Source organism: Pteropus medius, unplaced genomic scaffold, assembly GCF_902729225.1.
Source record: "Pteropus medius unplaced genomic scaffold, Ma_sr-lr_union100, whole genome shotgun sequence".
Classification (NCBI taxonomy): Eukaryota; Metazoa; Chordata; class Mammalia; order Chiroptera; family Pteropodidae; genus Pteropus; species Pteropus medius.
In genome coordinates this window covers 5,634,396-5,656,048 of record NW_024350926.1, presented here as the reverse complement: position 1 = coordinate 5,656,048, position 21,653 = coordinate 5,634,396, and the positions used below count along the sequence as shown (strand labels likewise).

Sequence of the window (21,653 nt, the reverse complement as noted above, 5' to 3'; positions counted from 1 at the left end):
CTCTTCATCACGATGCTGAGTTCAGCACCGTCTACAAAGCAAAGTCAGTGTGCAGTCAACTCTGCCCATGTCGACGCGGCTGCTCACATGTCGTTAACACGATCAAACCCATCCCCACGCCTCAGGTGGATGCTCGGGTTTCCCCGCTAATGCGTTCCTGCAGCGCCCGCCTTTCATGTTCTGACTGTGCTCAGAATGGAAACGACTAGGCGTCCCCACTCTGTATATTCTGAAACTAAAAAGAATCAATTAAACCAGCCATATTTCCATCAGGGGGGCTACTGCGGTTCCCCAAACAGCTTAAGCTGTCTTCTCATAGTTTATGATGTCAGCAGGATCTCCCGTCTGAAATACGGCCTTGAAATCTCACCCCGCCCCCTCCCTGGCCCTCTGTCTGCAGTATATATTATTCTTGTAGTTTTCAGAGACAGCTGTGTGAATTAATGAACTGATGTGAGAATCAGAATTGGCCTAGAGCCCCATTTAAAAATCATGTCGATGACCTCATAAAAACAGCAAAGAATGCTTACATCTTGCTTGTAAAAGAAATCCATTTCTTAATAACTTGGAATGCCCACATAATTCAGCACATATTTTAACCCGAAATGATCCTTGCACAAGAGAATGAAAATTTCCCATGAAAAAGACATTTAGCCAACCCAGGCGACTATAAACTTTAATTGATATTTCACAGTATGTTCTCGCTTGCTCTCTAGGGAGTGTAGAATATCATTCTTGCACCTGCACCTTAACTCCAGAGGTATAGTATTTCGACCATTAAACATTTTTCATTAAAGCACTCCATATAGAATTAGTCTAATCTGATTTTAACAAAAGTATTCTATATTTAGTTTTTCACACTGGATTAGCCCAAACCGTTAGAACCAGCAAGCCTGGGCTTTTGCTCCCTGGCCAAAGCAAAAGGGTGGTCTGTCCACTCCCCCGAAAATGGCCCTTCCTGCGTTTGCTGCCCTTTGAAACAAACACAGCGCTGCTGAGCTAAGTCCCTCCTGGGCACACTGGGGGCTCTGAAGAAACCGAGACCCATGGTAAGCCCGACCGGCATGCAGAATCTTCTCCTTTCCCTGTGAACAGCCGTAAAATCCCACGGAGCAGGAGCTCCTAGCAAGCAGGGAAGGAGGCAGGACGTTTTTGCTGGGCTAGAACTGAGAAAATGTGCAAAAATTTGCATCTTGCGGTTTGAGTTTTATAGCTGTTATCTTGCTGGCAATCTTGGGCAAACAGCTGCAAGATTTTAGGGTGTGTGACTTGAACAGCAAGGAAAAGGAGCTTTCTGAATGTTTCCAGTTAGAACTGGAGAGGAGCGAGCAGCAGAGGGGCTCACCTGGCATCCGAAGCTAATAACCTCCACGGAGAACTATCCTATTCCGGAGAGCGTGTTTTCCCAGAAACGCTCAACTCTATTCTCTCCCTCACTTGGAACATTAATTTCTCAGAATTGAGAATACCCAAAGTAAAGGAAAGTAGCTCTTTTTGAACACTCATTATAAGTTTTTTTTTTTTTTAAGTGAGTAAGCCCATGAATGTTTTCCTGACATAGTTCCTTGGGTTTAGCATTTACTTAAGACAGTTTCATATTATTTCTTTTGCCAATGTTTCGACTGGACGTAACATCATATTCAATGTGATATGTGACAGTGTCTAGTTAACTCTGCTAAACAGGCGCTGCTGTGCTTGGCTTCAGCAGAAACAAAAACCAAAACCTGCTGTGCCAAAGAAAGATGCGCCCCAGGTCCTTACCCCTATTATAAAAGGAAACTTGAAGCGATAGAAAGATTTTCATTAGGTTTATTAAAATATTAAAACTCCCAGCACAGTTCTGAGGAGATGGACAGGGGCTGGTTCCACACAACATAACCCGCCCCCCCCCACACACACTCCCCTGGGGTGTGGTGAGTGCCCGGTACCAGGATAAAGCTTGCAAATAAGCCCATATTTGACTTTCGACCTGGAAACACGACTACTTCACATGCTCCAATCCAGCAGTTCCAGGCCTCTGTGATTGTCGACCGAAGTGGGGACCAACCAGGAAGGCGAGCCGCTGGAGGGGAGTGCGGCAGTGCAAAGTGGAGGCTGCGAAGGGGAGGGGTCCCTCGAGGGGGTCCTAGGTTACCAGAGGCAGGGGACAGGAGCACCAACATGGGAGACCTCCTGCCCGCGCGGAAGAGAAGCCCTCTGAGCCTCCTCTGAAGAAGCGGTGAGCACGCAGTGGTCAACAGAATACCCAGATGTCATTGCTGGTTCTGGAGAATCAATTCCCAAGTGGGGCAGGCAGAGACAGTGGTGGCCCTGGGCTGCTGGGCGGGGCGTGGCCGCGGAGACCCCCAGCTTGCCTCAGAGGGGCACAAGGTCAGAAAGGAAATGTGAGAACCCTGACCTCGGATGGAGGTGAGGTGGTCAAAGTCGGAGACGCCCTGCCCATCAAATGGACAATGGAGCTTCGCGTTGTCGTGGGACTTGAGCGACGAGAAGCAGGTAAAGCACCGGGCGGGATTTTAGACAGAACTATGAGCTACGTTATCGTCAGGGCCGCAGCAGGAGCCATGGAAGTCTGAGGTGGTGGGTCAAGCCACCGGGCTGGCTGGGCGGACGAGAGGCAGAGCGGGCGAGCGGCGCCCATGCGGGGCACACATTTCAAAGAGGCCGCCGTGAGGAGTGGAGGGAACGCTACTGCGGTCCACGACGAGGACGCAAGGGGCTCCGGGCCTCCACGCTGGGGTGAAGACGTCTAAGGCACCGTTTCAGGAGGATCCGGACAAGCAGCCCCCGCCCGCGCCCGCATCACACGCAGCACGCGCAGGGACTCACGTGTGTCTAAGAGGAGCCTCAGGAGAGGGAAGGGGGCCTCGTGAGGAACCGGGGTGCGGGGAGCATCGGCCGCCCCATCCCGCATCGCCTCAGCCGCCTGGCCCCTCCTGCGGCAAGACTGGAGGATGCCTGACCCGAGCCCGCCTCGGGTCTGAACCAGCCGCTCCACAGAACCAGCAAAGTCCTTCCTGGGCTGGACAGCAGCGGGTGAAGGTGGCGGGGCGGGGCGGGGCGCGGCCGCGAGCAGTCACGGAGGGTGTCAGAGGGTGTCGTCTGTTTTTGTCCTCGTCCTCCGTCCCGATCTCCTGTTCAGTGAGTGGAGGAAGCCGGGTCAGTAAGCCCTGGCTGGGGGTCGGAACGGGAAGAGCTTTCAGTTTTCAGGTATCTGCTCTCCACTGTGCTCTGCCAAACGCCCTGCCAGCTGGCTTTCGGTTTTCCTTAATGGTACTAGTCTGAGTCCATCTTTCTAAGTCGGACGCTTCAATTTATTAAAAGTTTCATTTTAGTCCTTAAAGTGTACTCCGGTCATTGTTGTTGTTGTTTTGTTTTGCTTTGTAACTTGAACCTCACATTCATTTCAAGCTTTTCTCCTCCCCAAACCAGCACTGGCTGAAGGGGCCCGGAGTGGCGGTGGGATGGACTCCTTCTTTCCTACGTCTGTTCTCGGAGGTTGGGTGCAGAGGAGGAAAGGAGACCAGGTAGTGTCAGCCTGCTCGAAGGCCCATGACGCGGCGGCCGTCTTTTTCTGTCCTTCATCATAGCTTCTTTGTGTGGTCCTGAGTGGCTTACAGTTCCCTCTGTGGATCAAGTGTCTAGATATGGAGTAGCTCAGGGCTCTCGCGGTAGACGGCTGGTTCCTCGGCACTGCCGACAACCCAGGACCAGTCCTGACACCTGGCTCCCTGTGAAAAGTAATCCCTCACAACCCACGGGCTCAGTTCCGAGTCCTCCACCTCCATTAAAACCCTACTTGCTTTGGCGAGCGGAGAGTGGGATGGTGACTGGATTCGCTGCACTCGGCTTGGCTGTTAGTGTGGACAAGTCTGGGGTGTGAAGGCACTGGGTCCCCATAAACCAGAGGCGGCACATAGTAACACTTTTGGGGAGAAAAGTAGTGAAATAGTCCTGTACCAAATTGAGGTGTTCGAAAGGAGTGGTCTTTGAAAAGAACCGTCTAGAACTGGGGCCTCTTTCTGTTGTCTCACGGTTGTCATAAAACCACAGAGAGAGGAAAGAAAAGAGGAGAGAGAGAGAAGGGCAAGGGTGAAACTCGAACATGGAAAGTTGAAAAATAATGCAGTGACCTCTTTGACAAAGAATACGTTCCTGATAAATTTCCTCAGTAATAACCGAAAGGAGAAGCAAAGGAACGAATCCCGGGAAAAGCACGCGAGTCCTCGCCATCGCTACACACCCGGACCGCAGGGGTCGAAGCGTCGAAGCTCTCACTGTCTGAGGAGCCCATGCGAGCGTGGGGAGGACCCCGGGAATAAGCATCGCTGTACTCGTTTCGCAGTGAGGACACATCCGTTCCATCTGTGAGTCTCTCTTTTCGACTCCACAGTTACACTGGACACTGTCGGCTGCGATCACACGTAAAGCTTTTTCCTTGTGATAATAGTGAATTGAATAGCTACTGCTACAATAATGCTGCAGAACAATCAGCCACAAAATCTCAGCCAAAGACAAAGGTGAACGGCGAGGCAGGGGACAGCTGAGCTCACTCTCCTTGCCTCTGCTCCCTGCACCTGTCACTCTCCTGCAGCAGGCTAGCTTAGGCCACGCTTCTCATGCACACGGCAGAGGCGCAAGGGGCAGGCCTAACCCTACACCGCTGTTCAGGCCTTTGCTCCTGGCCTGAACATTTCACCTACCAAAGCAAGTCGCAAGGGTGGACCCAAATACAAGGGGTGGCCAAAATATTCTTTTTTATTGGGGAAGCTACAAAACCACATGGTGAAGTGCAAAGAATACAGAGATTGGGTGAATAATTGTAGACATTAACACAACGTGGCAAAAATAGTAGCTAAACTTTTGGAAAAGACAGGTGAGGATAAATAGGAAATAAAATAAAACGTATTCCCTAATTCTACCATCCACAGATAACTATGATAAATATTGACTATCATTCCAGTATTTTTTCTACAGATATAAAAAAATATTTTTCAAACCTGGGATCAAACAGAGAATAGCTATAAGGTTTTAAAAAACTTCACCAAAGTATATTGGAGGCATTTTTCTATGTCACTAAATACTCTTATACAATTTGCTTTTGCTGTCTACAAGGTAGTCTAGCAAAGAGATCTGCTATATTTTATTTAACCATCTAGTTTGTGGACACTATTTTCTTAATAAATAGTAGGGATGCCCCCAGTGATAACAATGTCATTACTCTGAGCCGTAGAAGTGTGCAGAAGCATGCTGAATGAGCAGGTTGTACAGCAGGTGGGGAAGGAAAACCTGCATCTGATAAAAATTGTAATACACTTGTCTGGATGGACTCAGGAAATGTGCTCATTCTTCATGAGGCATCAGCCATCTCTTAGCCTTTAGGAAGCTGTATTCTGGATATGAAGCAATGACAAAAAATTGTGTTGCGGCATAAGAAATAGCACATAGTAATACATAGTGTCAACACATATCAACTTAATTTTGTAGTGTTTTGCTTTACACGGAATGTCCTCTTAAACAAGAGAAAAGTACCAATGGCCAGCAATTTTAATGCCTGGGTGATGGGTCCAAGTGGTTTTCAGATGGCCATGCCATCCATCCAGAAGAAATGTCGTGCTATGAATGGGTAATTATTTTAAAGATTGAGGAGATTTCCTTTATCCAAAATAGTGGCAGACCAATTAACCCATCGGATCCCTGTATTGATTAGTAGATTGCTGTCTTTTGAAATTTAAATACATCTTGGGAAGAGGACATTTGAGGTCAATCATCAGTCATTTACAATTTAATATGATTATCAAGTCAATTTGAAACAGTCAAATTTAAAAGGGGGAAAGTACTTAAAAACATGAGACCTTAAGAATTTAATTTACTGAAAGGTGGTGAGGGTAGGGCTTAAAATTAATTACTGAAGAATTATTCTTCACTCCCATCTGACAGTGACATTGAAGCTGATGGAACAGTGAGCACATCGGAGCCAGCTCCTGCATCTGGAGCTTTAATGGCTCTGCTTTTATTTTATGGTTGTGGGCATGCAGTTACTCAATCTGGTCACTAGATGGTGTTTTGTGCACAGTAACTCTTGGCTTTGCAACCTTTGTTCCTTCCCTCCTAAAAAGTGATTTATTGGAAATTAAAGATTTACCTCCACATTCTTAACTAATTAGCCTTTTATTAACAAAGTTATAACTTTATTTCTTATGCAAAAAGGTAAAATACATTGTATCAAATGTGTGAAAATAATCAGAACAATTTTCAAATATGCAACTTACCCAGGACTTCTCTATAAAAATACAGTATGAAAACTCTTTCCAAATAAAAGGGCAATCTACCGTCAGCTTCTGCTTCTCCAAACCATCAGATCTGCTAGGAAAAAGAAGTGCAATTTGTCTGGAAGCACAACTTTGTAAGAATTTTGACTGAAATTAATATATCAAAAGTTTAATTTTTCACATGTAAATAAAGAGTTGAGGGTTGCAAACTCACGACATAACTTCTGAATTGAAAATTTGACTGATTCACTCTTCCTTTTTGCACTCGAGATTTGGAGTCCAATTATTGTAAGACATTCCGGCTGGTGTTAAACACCCGCCCCCCAAGTGAGGATTTGCTGTTCTCATAGCTTCCACCCTCTCGACTCCTTTTCAGGAACCCGGAGGTGGAATGCTTTAATCGGACACCGGAACTGCGGTGAGACAGGCGGGTAGAATGAAAGCAACTGCCCTCTCTGAGCAGCACTGCGCATTTATTCAAGAAAGACACGCCCAGCTACTCCCGGCTGAATGAACGGATATAAATGCTTACTGCTGCTCTTAGCACATTCGACAGCGGCAATAAGTCATACACGATTGCCTCAGCTAGAGAAAGAGGAAAACGCAGGTTTTTGCTGGTTCCTTATTCACTCACTGTGGTTCTAATCTCTCTCCAGGTTTTCAGTGGACAGTGAGGACTCGCCCTATGGATTGGAAGCTGAAGCAGAGGATAGAAGCCATCCAACCTTTTTTCCAATCCTGGAATTCTATGATCCTTGAAAATCCAGTTATTATAAGAGGTTTTGATATTAGGGGCTCCATTAGTATTCTTGAATGAATGAAGTCAATAGATAATATTTGCAAGTGTATTTGCATTATAAGAGGAAGGTATTACTAAAAAAACAATGCTAAAATACTCACCAACTAAGTTAATTAGGTGAAATGCCACATTAATTCATCGGGTGGGGGGGGGTTGGGCGAAGAGGGGCAGGAGATCGTTTAAGAGTTTTGCATAACTGTAGTTCTGTGAAGTAGTTCATGTGCGTAGGACATGGTAGAACACAGTATGTTTGATTTGATTTCCTATATGATGTATCAGTGTAGAGTAGGCCCAACCTCCATGAACTAAGGACAAATGCTTCATTTAAAAGCACATCCCTATCTACATTACTTGGTAATCTGTTTTTCTTTCTAATATTCATTCTACTTGTAGAAACCAACATTGATCTCATTGACAGAAGAATATTTTTACTACTTTTGATCATTTCTTTTAATGACAAGAAGATGAGTAGTTACCTGCATACGAGAACGTCCATTTTTAAAGATGGACATTTTAAAGAATGTACATTTCTCTATGTGATAATATTCAATAAAGGCAGAATTATGGTTTAGGTTTTGATTTAAAAAAATTGAAGCTGGTGATCCGAACGTCCTCAAAATCATTCTGCATGCCCGTTCCCGCAACCCCAAGTCTCTGCTGACTCCCCGCCACTGCTAGTCCTCCGCAGGGTCCCACCTTCCCACCACAGATCCCATTCTTTTCCGAACCCTAGCAAGCCCCATCAACTATCCCCTCTCCCAGACGCATCTTCATCCTCCCCTCTTCGTTATATTTTTCCTGTTTCAGGTAAACAACATCAAGTTTCCCTACTCTTAAAAGTAACAACCATCTTCCTTAACCCTATACCTTCTCTAGGCACGAGCCCAGCGATTTCTTCCCCTTTTATGGGCAAACGTATGGAAACGGAAGTAACTCACTGTCACCTCTTCATCTTCCACTCTCTCTTTTAATCAACTGCCGTATGTCTTCCTCTGACAATACTAGGCTGACATCATCCAGGTTAAGGCCACCAATGACCTGCCGAGTCACACATCGATTCGACTCCTTCTGGCTGTAATCTCGACCTCCTTGACAGTTCTTCTCGAACTTTCACATCTCTTGGTTTTACACTCATCAGACTCTGGGTCTCAGACTTCTCTGGTCACTGTATGTGCTGGCGCGCGCGCGCGCACACACACACACACACACACACATACACGACACACTTATTTTTTTACTTATAAGGAGATATTCATTTTTCCAAGTATAAATGATATAAAACATAATTTAACAAACACCCACAACCCAGAATTAATACCTATTAACACTGTGTGACATTTGCTATCAGACCCTTTTTTCCCTAATTATGTCCTTAGGAAAATTACACAGGTAATGTAATCCTATATTCTCCTTTAAAAACTAAAGGAAATATTGCATTTCAGATAAAGCTGGAGATTCTTTTATTCACCACCCTCTTCCTACCCTACCCTCCTCCTCAGGCGTCCATTACCATGACATTCGTGTATATCTTCCAGTTCCTTTACAAATTTTTACTTACACACATATGTATTCAAATGTTATTTGGTTCTGTGTTTTACAAATTTACATAAATGATACCATACAAAAATTTTCGCTTTTCTTGGGTTTTTTGGTTCAACATTATTTTAAGGGCAGTCTATATTGCCATAAAAAAAAAGATCACATTTACACCACTAATGTGTTAATACATTAATCCATGTGACTCTGCAGTATTTGATAGAATCAATCCTTTGATATTGAGTATTTAGATTGTTTCTAATTTTTTGCTATTGCACAGGCTGTAAAGAATCTTTTTGGCTGTGTGTCTCTCATCTATGTGTGAAGAATATTCTCAGGTGCATATACCTGGAAGTGGCATTGCTGGGTCTTCTCCAGTCTTGCTTCAATTACGTGTGTGCCCCATTTCATCACCGAAGTTATTTTTCTATAACAAAACCCAACAATGTGACTTTCCTGCTTAAAATCTTCAATTAGCTCCTCTTTCACTACGAAATCAATTGCTCAGTCCTTCGGACCTGATACTGGGTCCTTGCTCACCTGGTTTCCGGCCCGCTCTCCAGGTATATCCCACGTCCTTATCCTCGTCCTACTGAGCTACTGGCAGTGTTTCAGCATTTCAGATCTACTCCCCTGCGTGTGCCACCTCAGTCTCTCGTTCCTGCATTTGCACGAGCTGTGCCCTATGTTTGGAACACCTGCCCCTTGCAAGCTATGCCTGCCAACCCCTCCTCATGCTTCCAAATTCAACTCAGAAGCCATCCCCTTTGGCAAGCCCACTGTGTCTCTCCTCCTAAGATGCCTCAGGCATTCAGAACATAACCTGCATCTTCTCATAATTACCTGCCAAGATGATCATCAGTCAACATTACCTTCCCCTATGTCCATACGTTTGTGGAAAGAACCTACCAAGTTTTCTGCCAGGACATGAGTGGCCTGGAATAAACCCCACAGTCAGTTTCTTCTTCACTGAGGACACTGGGATTGGAAGCTGACTTCAGACAACTGCTACTTGGGCCAAATTAAAAGGGGTGAATGCGCTCCACTGTTTCAAGAAAATAGTTAATTTTACGCTCTTATCTGCTAAGTGATTGTTGTCTGTTCTACCCTTTCTCTCTCCTCACAAATGCAAGAATGATTTTTAAAGACACAACCCAAAATTCCTTTTCTCAGCTGCGCTATAGTTGCTGTTGAAACATATGTGCCCGGATTCACACAATCTCCGTGAACGAAGGACACAAAGACCCACCTGGGCTAAAATGATTTCACAGATTATGGATGTCACTGTGTCTTAGGAAAAGGTTTCCTGCTGCAGGTGTGAACCACGGGAACAGTTGTAACAGTGATTCCTCCACAGAGAAGCGCATTTCACACATGATCGAGAAAAATTATCACTTGAAATACGGGACTAGGAGTAGTCTTGATCCGCTGTGGGGGTGATCAAGCGTAGCCCCCAGGAGATCGCATGTCCATAGCGTACAGTGAGGGGGTCCTGACTACAGTAGGGGCGGGGGAAGAAAGAAGAAAAGTTTGGTTGACAGTCATGCCGAGAGAAATGTATGTGCTAAATAAGTAAATAAGCTGCTCTTTCTCTTGCATACTAATTCAATAAGAAACTTTGGCGAGTGCTCACTGTGTGGGGGGCCCTATTTGAGGCACAGCTGATATGGAAATGGGGATCTGGGAGCGGAGTGAGACAACGCTGCCCAGGAGAGGAGATGCAGAGTTAAATCTCTGTGATAAATGCTGAAACACCGCCCCGCCAGGCACCTGCTCTGGAACTTGAAAGCAAAGGAAAAGGTTCCCAACTGAGATTTGAGGGACCAGGCAGGAAGGGAAGGAGAACGTGCCATTTGATGCACACAGTGGCATGCTGGGGACAATAAGCTGCTCAATCAATTAGATTTATCCTTAGTAGCAGCTGTGTGTGCGCATGGCCCTGTGAGAGACACAGCAACCTGGGGGGTGTGGACACAGTGACTGCCATTGTCACCTGTCCCTTGAGGGCACATCTCCTTGGCCGGGGAGCGCACCACTGCACGGACTGCTATCCTGGTGACGGCGGCACCAGTGCACGTTCGGGGCCACAGTGCAAGGCAGGGTCTTCAGCTGAGAACAGAAGTTCCCCGGGCCTTGGCCGGCCCGTGAGCTCGGGCCGTGGGTTCCTTCTTGATTCCCGAAAGCTCACCAGTGGCTTTCTCATGTCACCTCGGGGGTAACCTTCCCAAGGACACCCTGGAGCCCCTTCCCTGGTGAGCCATTTCACTAGAGCACACTACGCTTTCACTCTCCTGGCCATTGCCAACTCCTTCTTCAAAATCAGTTCACAGGCCAAGTTCACCAGCTGAGGAAATGCTAGGAGGCCGAGAAAACAAAGAAACAAAAACCAGCAACGTAATTTGGAAACATGCTCATAAGCGCTGTGTATGTGTATTTGCAATGACGTACACCATTCTATATAGCTTCTAGTACAAAACAGTTATTGGGGACTTCTTTATTTCCAGGGTCGCCAGTGCCCTGTCCGTGGTTCTTCTGAACCGATGGCGCAGGGACCACGTGTGGCTCCCTGAATATAAAGACAGCGTGGCTGATGCGAAGTTTATTTTTGGTCTGTGAGACTAGTCAGCAGTGACGTTTGAAGTGTGCAGAGAAAAATAATCTTCACTTTTGAAATTTGAGGCCTAAAATTCTATCCTAAAAAATCTGTATCTGCTTCGGATGCCCCCTTTCGCATGTCCCTCCAGGAGGAGTGTCTTCTGGGCACAGAGGGTCCATGCTCCGGCCCAGGCTCCTTTACGAAGAAGTACATGCTGGGGCCCAGTGGGAGCGGGAGGGGGAAGCCTGCAGCAGAGTCATACAAAACCTACATTTGTAGAGATGCCCTAATCAAAGGTTTTGTTTCATATTATCTGCGAGGAAGAATGCAAGTTCTTTCTCAAGGCCCTCTCTCACAGCCAAAGACAAACTAACACGGTTCCTTTACAAAATATCTATCTGAGAGACCGAGTCATTCAAAAGACTATGATAGCTCAAACTATTACAGTGGAAGAGAGTGAGCTTAAAACTTAATTATAACTCCCTGATCATCCCACAATCCAGAAGGTAGAGACCATGGAGATTAGATCGGCTTAGAAAAACAAAGACGTAGCATTTCATTGTACAGCTGAATGGCATGTGAGTAAACCTACATCCTGTCGTACCTGTGAGCATAGGCCCTGGGCCCAGGAGATCCAAGCCAGGATGCACCGTGGTAGCCAGCCCTGGCGCTCAGCACTGGTGTCGCTTGCTGGCTTACTCCTGGGAGCTGGCCCTGGTGAAATACTGCCTGCCCTTCGGGTTCAGCATTTCCCCCCGTTTCCTGGCTTTTGCGTCAGTCCAATGTCCCTTTCAAGCTCGCTCTTCACCGTCACTGAAGACCTGCTCTGAACCCCTCAACCTATAACCTCTACCTGCTTCCTAAGGGTGCCTTCTCCCTAAGGACTGACTCTGCTCCCCATATTCTCAGATAATGCCTCGGAGGCTAGGTTTTCCTAGGCAACCAAGGGGCAGCCTCTGGCCTAATTCAATATTGCAGCTTCCTGGAGAAAGCCCACCCCAGCTTGGGGCAGCCCAGATAGGACAAATATTAGCCGTGCTCTCTTGAAAGTTCTAAATGACATACTGACTTCTTCGGGGGGCGGGGTCACTCCTTTCACACCTATCTCATCCCTACTGACTCTGGCTAAGTGCACCTCCAGGTCCACAACTGAGGGTAATGACTAAACAGAAAGGCAAATACTAATCAGAGTCTAGATTAAAATAAGATTATATACATTAAGATTGAAGAGAAAAGGTACTAGGAGTATTTGGGTGTTTATTTCTTTAAAAGCTCAGTTTAATTTGGTTTATCATTCAAGAACTGTTTTGATTTACACAAATCTATGACTGGTGAACTTAATTAGAATAGAAATTTGTACCCATTGATAAATCACAATCATTTATAAATTGTGTCGCACATGATTTCTTAGTCATAACATGGTTCTAGTTTAGAAATTGCTTTTGGAATTAATTGAGGCACTTCAAGTTTACTTTTACAATAAGGCCAAGTTCACTTGTACTTTGAGATGCTTGGATGGAACAGAAAGAGGAGTTATAACTATTACTGCATTAGAACTCATGCATAGGTGTGGGTGGGCTGGACGCCAAAGTCAGTGGTCACCTGTGACACAGGAAAAGTGCCGAGGACTGACAGTTTGGAACATGCTGGCAAAGGCCCACCACCTGCTTCTGGTGCTTTGGCGAATGCCACCAGGGTAATAGCAAAGGTCCACCTACTCCAAAGTCGCTTTCATACAGGCAAACTTCGAGAGCTTTGCTTCTCATGATGCGGTGGGAGACACCACTGATCAATTCTTAGGAGAAATTATGATTTGAACATTTTACCGCTGTGTGTAAGAGCCAAAAGGTGTCCGGATGTTACTGCCACGGTCCTCCCGGCGGAGGCTTTGTTAAATACTGTTCTTCCTTTCCTGTCAGGGTCCACCTGAGGCCTCTAGAGGGCGTCTTCCCCATTCTGTCACCGAGTAGTTCTTTCCAACTCCAACACAGGTCACTTGAAACATGAGCTTCGGTTTATTTTGTTCTGTGTCAAATCTTGTCTGAATAACCTGATTTAATCTTCACAGAGCTGTATGACCTAAATACTTATATGGTCCCCATTATGAAACTGAGAAAACTGAGGCTCAGAGAGATTAAATAACTAATCGATGGTTGTTCTGCTGGTAAGCGATGGTGAGACTCACAGCGAAGCAGTTCTGTCTGGCTCCGAAGCCTGAACCTATAACCATGGTGCCTAATCGCCTTTCAAACGGCGCCACAGTTTCCGGCGATGCTGGGCAGTGGGGCCTGGGAGCAAGGGATCGACCCGAGGCCAGCTCCGGCTCTCGCTGTGCCCCTGGCGCCCTGCAGGCCGTTCCCGGGAGGAAGAACGCAGGCCAGCGTGACGACGTGAGTTCTCCACGGTGGGGCCTACCGCGCCGCCCCGAGAAAACCCGGGTGCGCCAGGAACCGCACGCTCCACGAATCGCGTCTGGCAAGGTTCCGCTCCCCTCGCTAGAACACAGGGACGGCTGCTGGGGGGCACTGCTGTGTCCCAGGAGCCGAGGAGAGTGAGGCCGCGGCGTCCCCTGAGCGAGGGGGCACTTGCTTCGCGTCCTCTAAGTTAAAACTGCAGGAGGAGCCTCTGGCCACTTAGTGACCGGGGAAGAGCGGGCGAGTGGCCCGGGCGATCCGAGCGGAGGTGTGGGCTGGTGCCCACTGGGTCAGCAGGGGCCGGCGGGCGCGGGGCGGCAGGGGCAGCCCGGGAGGGCCCGGGATGGAGAGTCAGAGCCGGGCCGGGCCGGCAGGGAAGAGACCCGGGTTCTCAGAAAGCCCCAGCACCTGCCTGGGACAGCGCCCCGTTCTGCGTCACCGGAGGAGAGAAGTTCGCAGACTCGCTTTGGACTTCACCGCATCCCCTGGGCGTGACGGAAGGAGAGAGGTTACCAGCGAGCTCGCTGCTAAAACGGGATGGATGATTAACGCGCAGTGGGTATGGAGCCGAGGTCAGCCCAGCCCCACGCACTTCACACGGGTCGACTCATTTAATCCTCGCCCGGACCACTGATTCAGAGAGAGGCGACCTGGGCAGGTGAGCCAGGGAGGGGCGGGGCCTGGGCTCGGCCCCAGGCGGACTGGCTCCAGGGTGGCCGCGCTTCGTGATGACACCTCGGGGCTGTCACAGCCGCTGTCCTAGGAGGGCGTCTGGGTCAGATATGATGTTGATGGAAATTTAGACCAATGCTGTATCAATAACGGCTGGCGGTTGAGAAAAACAAGGATTTTCCACACACAATGAAAATAACGTTTTCCTAAAGTACTCGCACAGTCTCAGGGCCGTGACTGCCCTCGTAGGGTTTCTACCCTTTTGTTATAAGAAACACAGAATCAATTACATGGGGTGCTTGGGCGCCCCGCCTGCGTCAGGGGTGTGCCTTCGGGGGAGCGCGGGCACCCACAGTGTGACAGGCGCTGTTCTAGGTAAAGGGGCCGCGCAGGCGAACAAGACCGCTGGCCCTCGAGGCCTTCTCGGGGCAGGGGACCGTCTGCACCTCACACGCACACGCACACGCACACGGGCGCAGGGCCACGGAGAAGCAGCACGTGCACACAGAGGACACTGCCCTCCTCGGAGGCTCCTGTGACAGCCATCAGGAAAAAGGTCAAATCAGAAACAAAGAGTTTTTACCAAAACCAACCTGAAGGGCTTCCTTGGACCACAAGTATACACAAGACCACACACACACACACACACACACACACACATACAAGCACGCGCGCTACCTCCAGCTACATGCACAAAAGTCATTTTGCCTAATACTCGTTCAGCCTGAGAAAAAGACCATACTTGGGTAGATGTAGAAATCAGATTATTTAGTGACAAACACAAATTAGCTTTTACTTTTTATAGAAAACACGAGTTAAACTTGAAAGCCCAATAACATACACTTGAGATGGAAACCTCTCAGAACCACGATTTTCCGACAAGGCACTCCTGCTCAGAATCCCTTGCCAGCTGGCCGGGGCGTGTGTGTGAAAACCCTAATATTTCGGGAGAGTCCCGGCACCAGACATTCTTCTCAGCATCGCGGGCCACTCACCCGGGCACCTGCAGGGCCAGCGAGTTTGCTCCAGCCGCTTCCCAGGCGAGTGACGTAGCCCCCCTTCTCCTGCTCTATGGACCAACATCTGTCGGGGATCAGCGTGTGCATTGGCCGCACTGTTCTGAGGCCCTGCACTTAATTTTCCCTTGGGTAAACACAGCCAATAACGGATAAATACTGAAGGATCAAATGTCCTTAAACTAGTGGAGCGAGCTCTGAGTATAGACTTTAATCCACATCAGAAGTGAGAAAAGACAGAGAGAGAGAAAAAAGACACAAAAGACACGTTAGAGGCTCTGCAAATCGAGGAGGAGCCTGGGAAGGGGTCTACACCACTGGCCGCTGTAACCTCACGAGGCGAGGGCATCTAAAAAATGGTGGCAGGGAGGGGCTTTACGAGTTCATGGCTGAGTGTGTTTAAATGTTAGATATGCTGCGATCCAAGTGAACAATCTTTCTCTCTTCAGAATATAGCCTAGGGTCTTCTTGCTACCCTCATCCTCGCTGGCCCACGCTACAGGATCCCAGTCAAACACTTAAAGATCTGGACACACTTCCTCTAATTGCGTTTTAAGGCCAGTCCCACCAGGAAGACGAGCTCTGGGCAGGCTGACAGTCTGGGCCTTTGAGTCCACGGTCGGCCTAATGGCTGGCCTAATGGCTGAGCCAGCCCCTCCGGGAAAACACACAGCTTGAGTTTATCTTTCAAGCATAAACTTCTAGGACGAACATTTCAGACCCTCGGGACTTCTTGCCCAATAAACGGGCATGATGGATTTCATAATTTCCATACAACTTTTTCTTTGAAATATTCTTACCTTTCTGATAATTTCGCCTCAAAAGAATATTCCATTCAAACTTCATCACCATACGCAGCCACACTAATTTTCTTATTTGCTCTAAAAACAAAACAAAACAAAACAAAACCATTCAGTATTTCAGATTAGAAATCTTCTTGTAACTTTGGGGAAAAAATTAGAGATGCTTTCTTGTTACTTTTTTAAAAAGTATGGAAATCAATCTTTCAATTTTGCCACGGGCTGATACTCATCATGGCCTTGTATCTATCTTATCTAAGCCATCTGGGCCTACTTTTGAATTATCCATATTCAGAAACCTAAAAAGAGGTTATATAGATGGCCGATAACTGTGGTCATAAATTGCCGGTGGGAAAGCAGAAAGAGAAGTTTCAGGTAAGATGCTCCTGGAAAACCGGGCTGACACTATCCACAGAAGAACCACACAGGTGTCTGTACTGGATTGTTCTCAGCCTCCAAAACGGCCGCCATATTTCGGCAGCCCCATGTGTCCTTTCCAGGAGGAAGTGAGGTCTCTGCTCTTAGCCTTGCAGAAAAGCATCTGGGTCACCTTCAGAGTGAACGAGGCAAAATATCATCTGTACTTGAGAAAGAGAAGCAGGGAAGCAATCAAAGGATTTAGTCTGATGCAGACTTGGGTCCCCAGCTCTGTCCTCTGTAAGAGTGAGCTGTACACTGGCCAGAAGAAAACAGGAAACAAAGGCACCTAAGAACTACAATTATTTCCCAAGGGGGTGAAGAATGTTTAAGCCTTGAGAAATCAGCTAGGGAATAACAACACATAGATCCTATAAATAATAAATGAGCTGGATATATAATCAACTGTGTTAAAACTGCATTAATAAAATTACCAATAACTGAGAAGGCAGAGACAGCCAAAAATAAATAAAATCGCCTTTACTCGTAAAAGCTCTTCATTCTTATTGCTTGTGTTTTTGCAAATGGGTCCTTTCCATTTATGTGGTAAAGAAAAACAAACAGACACGTATGCACGTTTAAGAGGCAATCGTGATAAGACTGTCGTTTTAAAGCCCATTTGACAAAATTTCCCCTTCTTTAATTGCATGGCTCCATGCATTTGTTGATTTCCTTCCTGGAAAATTTATTTCTGTGCTTCTCACTTCCTCTAAAACTAGAGATCTTCAAATCTAGTTTTGCATATATTTTCTCAAGTAACATTCACCATCAGTTACAAGTTGAGTATAATTACTTTAGAATGAGCAACGGAAAGGCTCTTAGGGGCTAGGAAAAACGGCTGGAGACAAGACGGAGTTAGACTGCTGACCCAGAGGTATCTGAACCCTAAGTCAATTTTCCTAAAATATCCTGCTTTCTCCTAGAAAAATGCCTTTTCAACACCAAGAGCCTCTTTTTAATTTTTCATTTCTCTCCCATCGGACCCAAGTTTTGATATAATTCTGAACAGCAAATGAATGACAAAAATTAAATAACGACCAGTTCTCTGTAATCATAGGAAATATTTATTAAAATGCAAACGAGTATCTGACCATGTGAGATAATGCTGAGTAGTACCATTTCAGTCAGAGGGTTTTCAAAAAGACATTTTTATTAGTCTGTTCGTCACCTTGGGTTTAAATGTTTAATCTCTACCATCAAGCTTTTCAGAACACTAAAAAGAGCCATCCTGTGTGTGGGTCTCTGGGACTCTTGGGACCACTGGTCTCTAACCTGCAGTCAGGAGACACCAGATTCTGTGTTTTTTAATAACAAAAGCAGAGCCTGTGACTGTGCTGTTTGTAAGAAAGCATTACCTTGGGTCAGAAATCCTTTCATATGCCAGTCTAAATCCCTCCCTCCAGAGTAAACCCATTTCCTCTTCTAGCCTCAAGAGAAATGGGAACAGCTGCTGGTCATCTTTTAACTCTCCCTCCGCGACCCAGGCTGGTCCGTCTTCACGGTCCCCGCACCTCACTGGGAGCCACGCTGGACAAATTCCTGGATGTTTGTCACCCCACTCTCATTTCCCAGCACATTTTCCAAGTTCTCTTTTAGTGATGCAAGTAGGGATTTAGATTCTGGGGATCCCGACGCAAAAGCCCCAGGCTTGCGAAGAATCTCCCAGGACAGCCGGTGTTGTTCATGCAGCTCCAGGCTGGAGGAGAATGAACACCCGACACCATGATAGCTGAGACTAATATCTGCTGCTGCTATTCCGACTGCATTTCGTACTTCTGGAAACTCTTGCCGTGGGTCACAGTCCTATTACCAGCTGGGGTCAAAATACACCAGATGAACGGTTCACATTTCCATCTAATTCATTATACTGATGGCTTTTATGAAGCATCTGGAATTGGGCATGCTACGGGGATTCAGAGAATTCGTTTGGAATAATGACACAACTGTCCCCCATTATCGATCGAATCCTGCCCGATCACCAAATGACTTTTCATGTTCCATTAAGAAATAAAAACATAGATATAAAAATAATATTTAACCCCACGCTTAGAGAATCCTAGCGGGAACTCCAAGAAGAGATTTGATCCATCTCCCCACATACCAAATAACTCAAAATCACGTTTTCTACACAAAATCTTTTTCTCTTGTTGTGGTGCTATGGCGCTCCAAGTTTGAAACATCTGATAATGGTAGTAACAATACTGAAAATAAATTTCACTCTTTTATGCAGCTACTTTGTGAAACCAACTTCGCAGCTCTCCTGGCTCTCTCACTAAGGAAAGGAAAGCAAGACAAAACAAGTACTCCAAAATGTATAAGTTCTAATTTCTGGGGGGAAAAAGAGAAATAAATCACCCTAAGTAAATGACGTCAGTGGTGTTATCTTCAGACAGCCTGGTCCTATGAAGTCAACTTTCCAAAGAGAGCTGTACTCATCCAAGGGCAGGCGACAACATCATTGGTTCTTTAAAAAGCTTTTATTACAAAGCTGCCCTTTCTCCACAAACTTAAATATTTATGACAGTTTCCAAGTCTTTTTTTTTTTTTGTCACTTTATTTCCCTTGGGCTTTTGAGGGAATCTTTCTATAGTCATTCTCTTTCGATTATTAGAAATTGAAATATTCACTGGCAGAGATCCACTAAGAACAGAAGCTGAAAGTTGGCTTTCCTACTGAAAAATTATCTTTCTAAGGACCAGGATTCAGAATAGAAATCCAGTGAATTCAACCTGGCTGAATTTTCTAAACGACCTACAGGACTTCCATAAACATTTTAACCAAGCAAATGCAAGTCTATTTACATTTCTAACTCCATCTAATCACGAAGAGAAAGTTTATGTTGTGTGTTTTTATAAAAAAAAAGTAACGTTGGTTCTGCTGCCAACTAAAATAAAACAAGGATAACCACCTTAGTGCATATATAATTTTATGACCCTCCAGTGAGATAAGTCCTTGGGGTACTCAGAAGAGACAATTACCTCCTTCAATGGACTGAATGGTGGCTCCCAAAAGATATATCCACATGACACTCATGGAACCTGTGAATGTGACTTTATTTGTAAAAAGAGTCTTTGAAGATGCAGTTAGGTTCACAGGAAGTCATCCTGGGTTATCTGGGTGGGCTCTGAATCCAATGACAAGTATCCTTTTAAGAGACATGCTAAGGAAAGACAAATGAATCGAAGGGGAGGAGGCCATGCGAACACAGAGGCAGAGACTGGAGCGATGCAGCCCTAAGCCGGTGGAGAAGGTGATGGCGAAGAGGGGAGCGATGCCCCCACGAGCCAAGAAGTGCCAGAAGCTGGACGAAGCAAGGAACCGAATCTCCCCGAGAGCCTTCAGAGGAAATGCATCCTTGCTGACACTCGGTTTTAGACTTCCGGCCTCCTGAATGTGGGAGGAAAAATCTGTCGTTTTAGGGTACCAAGTTTGTGGTAATTTGTTATAGTGGCCACAGGAAACTAACATAATGATTTTTTAAAATCGACTATCCTAATAACCAAATCTGATTGTACAGCCAAATCTATACAAATCTATTGTCCATAAATTAATAATGAGTTTCCGAAAAAAAAAAAAGATTCAACTGCAGCTTTGTCATTCATAAAATGAATACTTTTTCTATTTTTCAACTACAGTTGATATTCAGTATTATTGAATATTAGTTTCAGATGCACAACATAGTGATTAGACATTTATGTAATTCGTGGAGTACTCCCTGATAAATCAGGTGACCATCTGGAACTGTAGAAACTTATTACAATATCGTCGACTATCTTCCTCATGCTGTACTTTACATCCCCATAACTATTTTGTGTCTACAAGTTTGTACTTCTTAGTGCCTTCCTCTTTTTCATCCACCCCCAACCTTCTTCCCATCTGACAGTCATCAACTGATGTTTCTCTGTATCGATGAGTCTGTTTCTTTGTTGTTTGTTCGTTTATTTTGTTCTTTAGATTCCACATATGAGTGAGATCCTATGGGATTTGTCTTTCTCTGACTTATTTCACTTAGCAGAATATCCTCTAGGTCCATCCATGTTGTCGCAAATGGTTAAGATTTCATTCTTTGTATGGCTGAGTAATATTCCATTGTATGTATGTACCACTTCTTCTTTATCGAATCGCCTAATGATGGACACTTAGGTTGTTTCCATACCTTGGCTATTGTAAATAATGCTGCAGTGAACACAGGGATGCATCTATCTTTTCAAATTGATGTTTTAGATTTCTTCAGATACATACAGAAAAGTGGAATTGTTGGGCAATTAGCTAGTTCTAGTTTCAATTTTTTGAAGAACCGTCAAACTGTTTTCCATAGTGGCTGCACTAATCTACAGTTCTGCCAACAATATACGAGGGCTCCCTTTTCTCCACATCCTGATCAACACTTAGTTGTCAGGTGATTTATTGATGATAGCTGTTCTGACAGGTGTGAGGTGATCTCTCACTATGGTTTTAATTTATATTTCTCTGATGATTAGTGATGTTGAGCATCTTTATTTATGTCTATTGACCATCTGTATGTCCTCTTTGGAAAAATATCTATTCAGGTCCTCCGCCCATTTTTTAATTGGATTAATAAAACAATTACATACTCAACTCCTATGTGCCAGGTTTCAGGGATAAAACTGTGAGTGAAAACTGACATAGTCCAGACCACAGAGGGCCAAGGACCCTTCCACACTCCTTCTTCCCATCGCATCCAGACACCAAGTCCTCTTCCTTCTACTTCGAGGTCTTTCTGAAATGCAGCTTATCTCCTTCTCCCCTGCGCTTCCTCGAGCTCCCATTATTTCCTCAAGCGGATCCTTGGAATGGCCTCCGAGGGCATCTCCCTGCTCCCGCCCTTTCCTTATAACCCCTCACCCCTCCGGTCCATCTGCAGCACAGCCACCAGAGGAAATACAATCCCATAATTCGCCGCCATCCCCAGCAGAAATCCTCCTGGGGTTACTTACAACCTTCCTCACATCACGCAAGGCGCCTGCCATCCTCTCTGTCTCGTCTCTGCGTCCCTCCATGCCTTCCACACCGCAGCAGTCTCTGTGTTCCTTCTGCCCCTCCTTTGGTCAAGCCTGGGCGAGATGTCCCTCCTTTGTTTTCCACAGCTACCTGCGTTATCATTATTTTC

General features: G+C 45.9%; 1 long non-coding RNA gene across 3 annotated transcripts in view; it reads right to left on the bottom strand.

The window, feature by feature from the left end:
• The window catches only part of LOC120585485 (uncharacterized), a 124,515-nt gene that overhangs the window by 39,102 nt on the left and 63,760 nt on the right, over nt 1-21,653 (bottom strand). For all 3 annotated transcript variants that reach the window (XR_005648341.1, XR_005648340.1, XR_005648345.1), the window contains one exon: nt 16,106-16,186. This is a non-coding gene — a long non-coding RNA (uncharacterized LOC120585485). The remainder of the gene's footprint in view (nt 1-16,105; nt 16,187-21,653) is intronic.